This window comes from Ctenocephalides felis, unplaced genomic scaffold (assembly GCF_003426905.1).
Source record: "Ctenocephalides felis isolate EL2017-DRISC unplaced genomic scaffold, ASM342690v1 CF-g0.4_SCAFFOLD_01604, whole genome shotgun sequence".
Taxonomy (NCBI): domain Eukaryota; kingdom Metazoa; phylum Arthropoda; class Insecta; order Siphonaptera; family Pulicidae; genus Ctenocephalides; species Ctenocephalides felis.
In genome coordinates this window covers 43,823,737-43,833,724 of record NW_020537758.1, presented here as the reverse complement: position 1 = coordinate 43,833,724, position 9,988 = coordinate 43,823,737, and the positions used below count along the sequence as shown (strand labels likewise).

The 9,988-nt window shown below is 25.2% G+C and overlaps 1 pseudogene; it reads right to left on the bottom strand.

The window, feature by feature from the left end:
* Nucleotides 1–954: 954 nt before the first annotated feature.
* The window catches only part of LOC113373809, a 216,423-nt pseudogene continuing 207,389 nt past the window's right edge, over nt 955–9,988 (bottom strand).

Genomic DNA, 9,988 nt, shown 5'->3' with positions numbered 1-9,988 from the left:
GAGTTATGGTAAATTTTAAAAAATTGTAAAATTAAAATAAATAATATATTTTATTATAAAAAAGCTTATTCCAAACGAACATATTGCTTATTACAAACGAACAGCTTGGAGTATGTATTACGTGTCAACACGTAATATATATATATATATATATATATATATATATATATATATATATATAAAATTCTTCTATAATCATATATGAAAGGATACTCCTCCTAAACGATTATTTGGATTTTGGTAAATCTTTTCTGAGGTTTGTTAGGGAGTTTTTTAGGATGTATGTGATATAGTAATATTGTAGAAAATAATGAAAAAAATTGCAAAAAACAATATATCATTGTTTGACATTGAGAACATTTCGACACATGAGAACTATCATCTGCAATCTTAGTTTAAGCGAGCCTAGGCAATATTGGTATATATTATACATATTCATGATTATAAATGTGAAAAATGTAATATTAACTAACTAATATTAACATTATGTAATATCTACAATATTATTGCCGAAAACCAGCTGAGATGTGCCAGAAAAAAGATACATATATGTTTGGCAGATGAAATTATATAATTTAGTTTAATAAATAACACAATACCCCCAAAATTACATATATTGTAATTTGAACAGTTCCATATGAACTAGATTTTACAAATTAATTCACCTAAGATTTTAACTAAAGTAATAATTTATTACGTTTATTAAATTATTAGTAAGAAAAAAGTAATTTAGAAATTGTAATTGCCAAAAAGCAACTAATATAGGGTACGCGATTATAAAAATTATAAACTATTTTATAATACATTAATTATTGAAGCAATTATATTGGTTGCTTAATTTAATTAAAAATAACAAAGGAGATATTGTTCTTTTACCGCAGATACTATATTTAATCTTTCTGAATTACTTATATTGATAAAAAAAACTGCAGTTCCCGATACGTATATAATAGCTTATGCTAAGATCATAAATGGAAAGACATTAAATAGAATATTAAAAAATATAGACGTGGGTACAGGACAATGTCTGTTGAGTCATCTAGTATAAATAAATTAATAAATAAATAAATAAATATATATATATATATATATATATATATAAATATATATATATATAAATATATATAAATAAATTATATGAAAACTCACCGGCGACATCCGCCACTGTAGCGACAGGACCGCATTTTACAAAACTGGGGTAGAAGTTCACCATGATGATACCTCCATTGTCTTTCTGCAAATTGATAAATAAGTAATTAGTAAAATAATTTACAACTTTTCAAATTATTCTTACCTACAAAAAGAGATTTTGAACATGATGAATATATTTGTTAAAACAAAAAAACTTGTCAAAATAAAAAAAAAAATAAAAACAGAAATAAAAAAAAAAAAAAAGTTAAAACAAAACAGCTCATTTATAATGGATATTTTAAGACATTTCATAAATCAATTGAATCTATTATATCATTATATATTATGCATATGTCAATTGCATAATGATACTTATTGAGACTAACAATTAAAAGTTAGTATCCAAATCGTAATCTATTTAAAAAAATGTCATATGTTTGATGAATATCAATATTAAAAAACGTAAATCAAAACGATATATCTGGCTCATTTTTCAGGCGTTTGCCTTATTATTAAATTATTCTTATCTACAAAAAGAGATTTTGAGCATGATGAATATATTCGTTAAAACAAAAAAAACTTGTTAAAACAAAAATAAAAATAAAAACAAAAACAAATTTGTTAAAACAAAACAGTGCATTTATAATGGATATTTAAGGACATTTCATAAATCAATTAAAACTATTATATCATTATATATCATGCATATGTCAATTGCATAATTATACTTAATGAGACTAACAATTAAAAGTTAGCATCCAAATCGTAATCTATTTAAATAAAAATTGTCATATATTTGATGAATATTAATATCTTAAAACGTAAATCAAAACGACATATCTGGCTCATTTTTCAAGCGTTCACTTTTTATCTAATAATATGCGGTATCAAAATTCATTTTGATTAACAGTTAATTATTTTGCCATTTGATAGAACAGAAATTGGAATCAGATTATATATATCATCGTATCATCGAATGACAGCTTTTGATTATAAACCTATTGAAAAATAATTACATATAATAATTACTAAGCAAATAAAAACTATTTATACTGCAAATAATTGTTGTACATAAATCATATACCAGCGGAATAGTTTTAATAAAAATAAACAATTTACTTTTTACATCGTATTTAAAATGTTAACTCAATTGTGCAAAAAATCACAACATATAGTGTTCTTTATATTATTTATAATAAATTTACGAATTACGTTGTCAGATGCGATACTTTATAAAATTTTACCTCGCCCATTAAAGTGTTATCATATTGTGCATGAAAACAATGAATTAAGCTCAATTATTTTTCAAGATTTACAGCACCAACATATTTCTGTCCTAAATTCGGCCCAACACAATTTTTGGATAAATCAAACATTCACCTGTGATATTTATTTATGGATATTCAGTAATAAAAACGACATACTCGAATTCTTGGGATCAGAGGGAAAATTGTTTGATTTAAATAAACAAGTAATAGTTGACACAAAAGTAGTACTTGTTCATAATATAGAGAATCTAAATCAAATTTTGCAAACTAGATTTCCATATTTTGCTTATGCAATATCACTAAATTTGATATTACTGCAAATATCATTAAAAACAAACAGCAATTTGGAAACCAAAATTGTAGCAATTGACGCACTTGCTCCATTTTCCAAACAAACAAAAGTATTTAAAAGAATAGATATATTAACAAGTAAAATAAACAGCAATGTTTTCAATGAATTATTTAAGACTCAAATTTGGAATCCAAAACAACGTAATGTGACTTTAGAAATTGCTTTTAGTGAATATCCTAAAATGATATATTCAGAAAATGGTAAACCTCGAGGTGTAGAATTCCGAGTAATTCAAGAAATTACAAGTGACTGGAACATGGATGTCAAGTCCATTGCAAAATTTGTGCCTCAGGTAACTTATTTGTTAAGCAAAGATATAAGGTTACAGAATATTAAATATACTATTTCAAAATACATGTATCAGGAGGAAATGTTGAACAAATTCATAAATTTAGCAAATTCTTGGACACAGAAACGAGGTCTGCTTAATTTCGAAAGAATGGATATTGCATTAGTAAGTTCTTGTATGTTGAAATACAACAGCAGAATTTTGGCATTGAGGCCTTTTGGACACTCTTGTGTAACTCTACTTGCACCTGTTCCCAGACCAGTAGAGCCATTTTTATATTTTTTACTGGCATTCGATTTTTGGACGTGGATAATATATATGATCTCATTGTGTGTCATGATATTTGCTTTGAATGGTTTTTACAAATTAATTGTCAGGTGAGTTATATATGTAGTTAGAATTCATGTTCAATACATCATGCATAAATACATTGCAGAAATGAAGAAAATATCATTTAGATCAAAATAAAAAAAATAATTAATAAAATAAGGCAAACATTACATTTTTTATTATACAATTGAGTACGTTAATTTGTTACAAGATATTTGTTTATAGTACATATACTCGCTGAAATATAAATTATTCATACTTTCATCAAAATCTGTATAAGATATGTGATATTATATTGTATTCATTATTCATTATAGGGTTTAACCCTTCTTAGGCATATGCATATTTTTTAGCTGGATCGAGATAAAACTCATAATTTTTTGGCAACCTAGTTCTTATTATGATATATTTATTTATAAATAAAATTTCAGAAATAAAATATGGTGGACTAGTTTATTGCTGGATGGTAATAACTGATATTTATACAGGACATTTAGTACAGTTTCCCAAATCATTTGTTTTGAGAATGCTATTAATAACTTGGATCATGTCGTCAATAATAAGTTCAGTAAATTGATATATATATATATATATACATAAATATATATTAGGGTGGTCCTTAATATGAACATTTTCGAACTTCCTTGCTCACAAGGGCTCAAATGGTTCCAAATTGATAAAAAACAATTCTTTCAAAGTTTTAGCTCTTAATATTGCTTAATAGATAGTGCGCAATTCAATCAAAGTTTTGTATGGAAATAGCATGAAAATTTTTCAAAAATTTTAAAAACGTTTTTAGATATAATTTAGCGAACAAATGATTGAGTTTTAATCAAAATTTGTCGCTAAGATATACCTAAAAATATTTTTTTTAATTTTCAAAATTTTTTCCATGTTATTTCCATACAAAGTTTGATTGAATTGCGCACTATCTAAAAGTTAATATTAAGAGCTAGAACTTTCAGAATTGTTTTTTTATCAATTTGGAACCAATTGAGCCCTTGGGAGCAAGGAAAATCAAAAATGTCCATATTAAGGACCACCCTAAAATACATATATGTGAGTGTGTCTAAATAATATTTTACATTTTAGTTAATACGGCATACATAACAAACTATGCATCATTTTTAACAGAAAATAAATACACTAAGAAAATGAAGACAATTGAAGATCTAACATCTGCAAGTAAAACTAGTTTTTTTATATTCTAAAATAATATCATGAAAGAAAATTCATAACAATTTTTTTTTATATTCAGTTCTCAGAAAATAAGATTTTTTAAAATTATATATATATCTTTATGTAATGCCCAATCGATCAAAAAAGGTTAAAAAAAAATTAAGTTAAAAAGAGTCAGTTAAAAAAAAGAGTCATATTATTTTTTTAAATCTGAAAATGAATTATATTTTTTGTAAAGTAAACAAAATAATTCCTTAAATTTTGTGTTGCAGATTTGCGATGGAATTTATATTCCACTACTGATATGGAATCAAATTATGAGAAGACTTTCTCGTATATTTGGTCTAATAAACCACATTTGAAGATTCTATTGAAAAATGCGAATTACCATATGTTGAACAAAATAGATCAAAAACAAGTTAGTGATATTTTGATTTTAACCCGCACAATTTATGGATATTCAATTGATATTAGCGAGCCTTCGTATGACAAGAATTTATTCAACCCTTTAGAGGTAAATACAATTTTAAATAAACAATTTCACCAGTTATTTGTACAAATCATTTTACCAATAATTAGTTTAATAATAATCAGTTTAATTTATTAATTTTATTTGTTTTATCCTAGGAATGTCTATATGATTGTTGGATGTCAAGTATGATTTTAGCAAATAGTCCCTTTCTAACAATCTTGTCTAATAGGATTCTATATGCATTTGAAGCTGGATTAATTGATTTATGGGTGAGAAAGGAAATTAATCTAAAACCTGTATATAAAGCAATTAGCCAAGAAGCCAAACCGTTGACTTTACAGGATTTGCAAGGAATATTTATTATGTTGGTTACTTCAAACGTAATTTCAATATGTGTGTTTTTGTGGGAAAAGTTGTCTGATAAGTAATCAAAATTATAAAAGCACTATCTATAAATTATGATAGCAAATGTTTAGAGCTCTTAGAAGTGTTTACATATGTTATTATATAAGCCTGATTTTTATTAAATATTCTTCAGCATTACTAATTAAGAAAATAAAATTTTGGAATCTGTCGCATAATTGTGTGTATATGCAGGAAATTATACTAAACTTAAAAAGTTTGTTAGATTTAAAATAAATAGCATAACAAATCAAAGTTTACTTTTTGTATTTTTTCATTCAAATTTATATTTAAATATATATCTGAATTAAAAGATACAAACAGTAATATGGATTCATAACTTGTGGCAAATAACACTAGTATCACTACATGCAAAATTTAAAATATTAGAAATATTGATTAATAATAAATAGTTTTAAATGAAGCGTAAAAAAACAAAACATGATTATATTATAACATAGGCACATATATAATTTTTAATGTTTTTACATTTAACATAAAATAAAGCAATAAATATTATTTGGTAAGCAGTTATTAGATTATATCGATTTAAATCATAAATAATTATAGTGAAAATAATAAAGCAAATGAAAAATCTGTGCCGTGCAAGTTTATTGAAGTAATTTGTATTATTTGTGGTTACTATATATTTTTGAGGTTATTAACATGGAAATTATTTCTATATACAAGACTGATACTACAACTAAACAACTAAACAAAAAAACAAACTATCAATGATTGTAGGTTAATTTTAATTACATGAAGTTCTTCAAACACAATTGAATGACAAGTGAAATTGTGAAAACAATATTTATTTAGGCGTTGTTCAACATAATAATTCTCTTCATTTTTATAGATATTAAAAAATATTAAAAAAGTACAGCTTTATTTTAACATGCCGAAATCAAAATTCAAATACCTTAAGTATTGCACGATAAATGTAGTTGAATGTTGAATTCAGATCTTATATAATTGTAAGTTATCTATTTAAAATTCACCAAAGCAATATATCTAACAGAAAGCTTGTTTGTTTGGTATTTCCCAAGCTTTTACTTGCTTGGTATAAAAAATATAAAGTAGATAACAGGTAATTTGAATTCAATTATTTTGCTATCTGATAAAACGGAAAAAGAATCCACATAATGTGATCATATCGTTGAGTGACAGCTTTTGAAAACAAAACAAAAAAGTAGATATGATAATTATTAAACAAATAAAACTTGTTTATTTTGGACAATTGTTTTTATATATAAATCATATAAAAATGTCATAAACAGAATTAATTTACTTCTAACTCTATATTCAAAATGTTTGATAAAAAGCCCTCGTGTTTTATATTCTTTATATTATTTATAATTATTTTTCAAAATTCTTTGTCAAATGCGTTGCTGTTTAAAATTTTGCCTCGACCATTGAGGTGTTATCATATTATACATGAAAATGATGAATTAACTTCAATTATTTTTCGAGACCTACACCAAAAACATATTCCTTATCTAAATTCGGACCATAACAGTTTTTTGAAGAATCAAACATTCACTTGTGATATTTATTTATTGATATTCAGTAATGAAAACAACACACTAACATTCTTGGAATCAAACGGAGATTTGTTCGAGTTAAATAAACATTTAATCGTTGACACAAAAGTAGTACTTGTTCATAACATAGAGAATCTAAATCAAAATTTGCAAACTAGATTTTCACATTTTGCTCATGAAATATCACTAAATTTGATATTTCTGCAATTATCATTAAAAACAACCAGCAATTTGGATACCAAAATTGTAGAAATCGACGCACTTGCTCCGTTTTCCAAACAAACAAAAGTATTTAAAAGAATAGATATTTTAAAAAGTACAATAAACAGCAATGTTTTCAATGAATTATTTAAGACTCAAATTTGGAATCCAGTGCAACGTAATGTAACTTTGGAAGTTGCATATAGTGAATATCCTAAAATGATATATTCAGAAAATGGAAAACCTCGAGGTGTAGAATTCCGAGTAATTCAAGAAATTACAAGTGACTGGAACCTTGATGTTAAATCCATTGCAAAATTTGTACCTCAGGTAACTTGTTTGTTAAACAAAGATATAACTTATATTTATAGACATATGAATTATTAATATAAAATTCTTTATTTTTCTGCTGTTTCTTCGTGGCTGATCTCAAATAATGTGTATCAGGAGGAAATGATGAACCGCTATATAAAATTGACTAATTCATGGACACTGAAACGAGATCTACTTAATTTTGAAAGAATGGATATTGCATTAATGAGTTCATGTATGTTAAAATACAACAACAGAATTTTGGCTTTGCGACCTTTTGCACATTCTTGTGTAACTCTACTTGCACCTGTTCCTAGACCGGTAGAGCCGTTTTTATATTTTATGCTGGCATTCGATTTTTGGACATGGACATTATATGTAATCTCATTGTGGGTCATGGTGTTTGTCCTAAATGGTCTTTGCAAAATTATCATCAGGTAAGCTATAGAGTTATGAAGTATGAATAAAATTAAAAAAACTATTTAGGCATTATATCTTACAAAATCGTTTTGCAATATGGATATAATTTAGTTTTATTTTTTATTTGAAATTGTTTACCCAGAATACTTCAACAGTAATAAAGCCCTTATCATAAAATTTTAGGAACAGAGTTGAGGACGGAAAATACGGAGGATTGATTTATTGCTTTCTGGTAATTATCGATATTTATACAGGGCATTTAGTTCAGTTCCCAAAATCATTTGTTTTGAGAATGGTGATACTAACTTGGATTATTTCATCGATAATAGGTTCAGTATATTTGAAATATATATATATATATATATATATATATATATATATATATAATATACATATATATAAATAATATATATATATATATATATATATATATAATAAATACATATATATAATATATATATATATATATATACACCTATATATATGTAATAATATTTCACATTTCAGTTAATACGACGTATACAACAAACTATGCATCATATTTAACAGAAAATAAATATACCAAGAAAATTAAGACACTTGACGATGTAACATCAGCAAGTAAAATTACTTTTTTATATTTTGAAACAATGTGATATAACCAAAATAATTATACATAACTAAATTTACTTATTATTAAGTTATCTAATTAAAATACTCGCAGTATTTCTTTAAATTTTCTGTTGCAGATTTGCGATGGAATATATATTCCACCACTGATATGAAACCAAATTATGAAAGAACCTTTGCACATATTTGGTCTAATAAACCACAATTAAAGAAGTTATTAGAAAATGCTTATTATTATACAATCAGCGAAATGGATCCCAAACAAAGTAGTGGCATTTTAATTATGTCTCGTACTATTTATGGATATCCAATTGATATTAGTGATTCCTCGTATGACAAAAATTTATTCAATCCCTTAGAGGTAAATATAATTATAAATAAGCAACTATACGAGTTATGTAAAATATCACGTTTTTTAATTATCAACTGAGTGTTATTCAAAGAAATATTTGTTTTATTCCAGGAGTGTCTATTTGAATGTTGGATGTCAAGTATGGTATTAGCAAATAGTCCATTTTTCAAAATTTTGTCTAAAAAAATTCAAAATGCATTCGAAGCAGGATTAATTGATTTGTGGGTGAGAAGAGAAATTAATCTAAGTCCTGTATATCAAGCAATTAGTCAAGAGGCTAAACCCCTGACATTAAAGGATTTGCAAGGAATATTTATCATGCTGATTATTTTAAATTTAATTTCGATATGTGTGTTTTCATCGGAAGTGTTCTCTAATAAATAATCAAAGTTATAACATCACTCTGTATAAATTGAGTAAACTGAGAACTTTTAGATGTATTCATATTTGCTTATATAAGTCTGAATTGAAAAAAATATTCTTCTAGTGAAATAAAATTGAAATATTTTAGAGTCTTGATGTGTGTACATATAAATGAAATTATACCAGATTGTAGAAAATCCTTTTATTTTAAATAATATCATAACTATACAAAAATCGAATGAAATGTATCTTACTCAAAACACACACCAATAAAAATAGAATATTATGCAAGTAGCTATTGTATATTGATTAATCATGCTTTCAAAAAATCATTTTGAAAATTGTAACTGTTCTGTAAATATTTTTAATTGAATTAATTAATATCTAAATTGCCTTGTTCTGGATTTTGAAGTATGTATATTAAATATTTAAAGTTAGTATTTTTTAACTTCCCGTAGGGCAAGTTATAGTAATCGCAAAAAAATCGAAAATATTTTTTTTATATATGTTAACGTTTCAAAACCTTCTAAACATTTTGGCATACCTTAGAAAAAATGGATGTATGTGTGTGTATGTGTGCGTGTGTGTATGTGTGTGCGGATACAAATTTTCGTCGACGATTTTGGGAACACCGATTAATCAAATTATATAATTCAAAAAACATTCGATTCGCATTAATAAGAAGACGTGCTAATTAATTTTTGGCGAAGGCAGGTCTAGCCGACCCGAAAATAGGGCAAAAAGTGCAAAAATGGTAACTCAGTTTT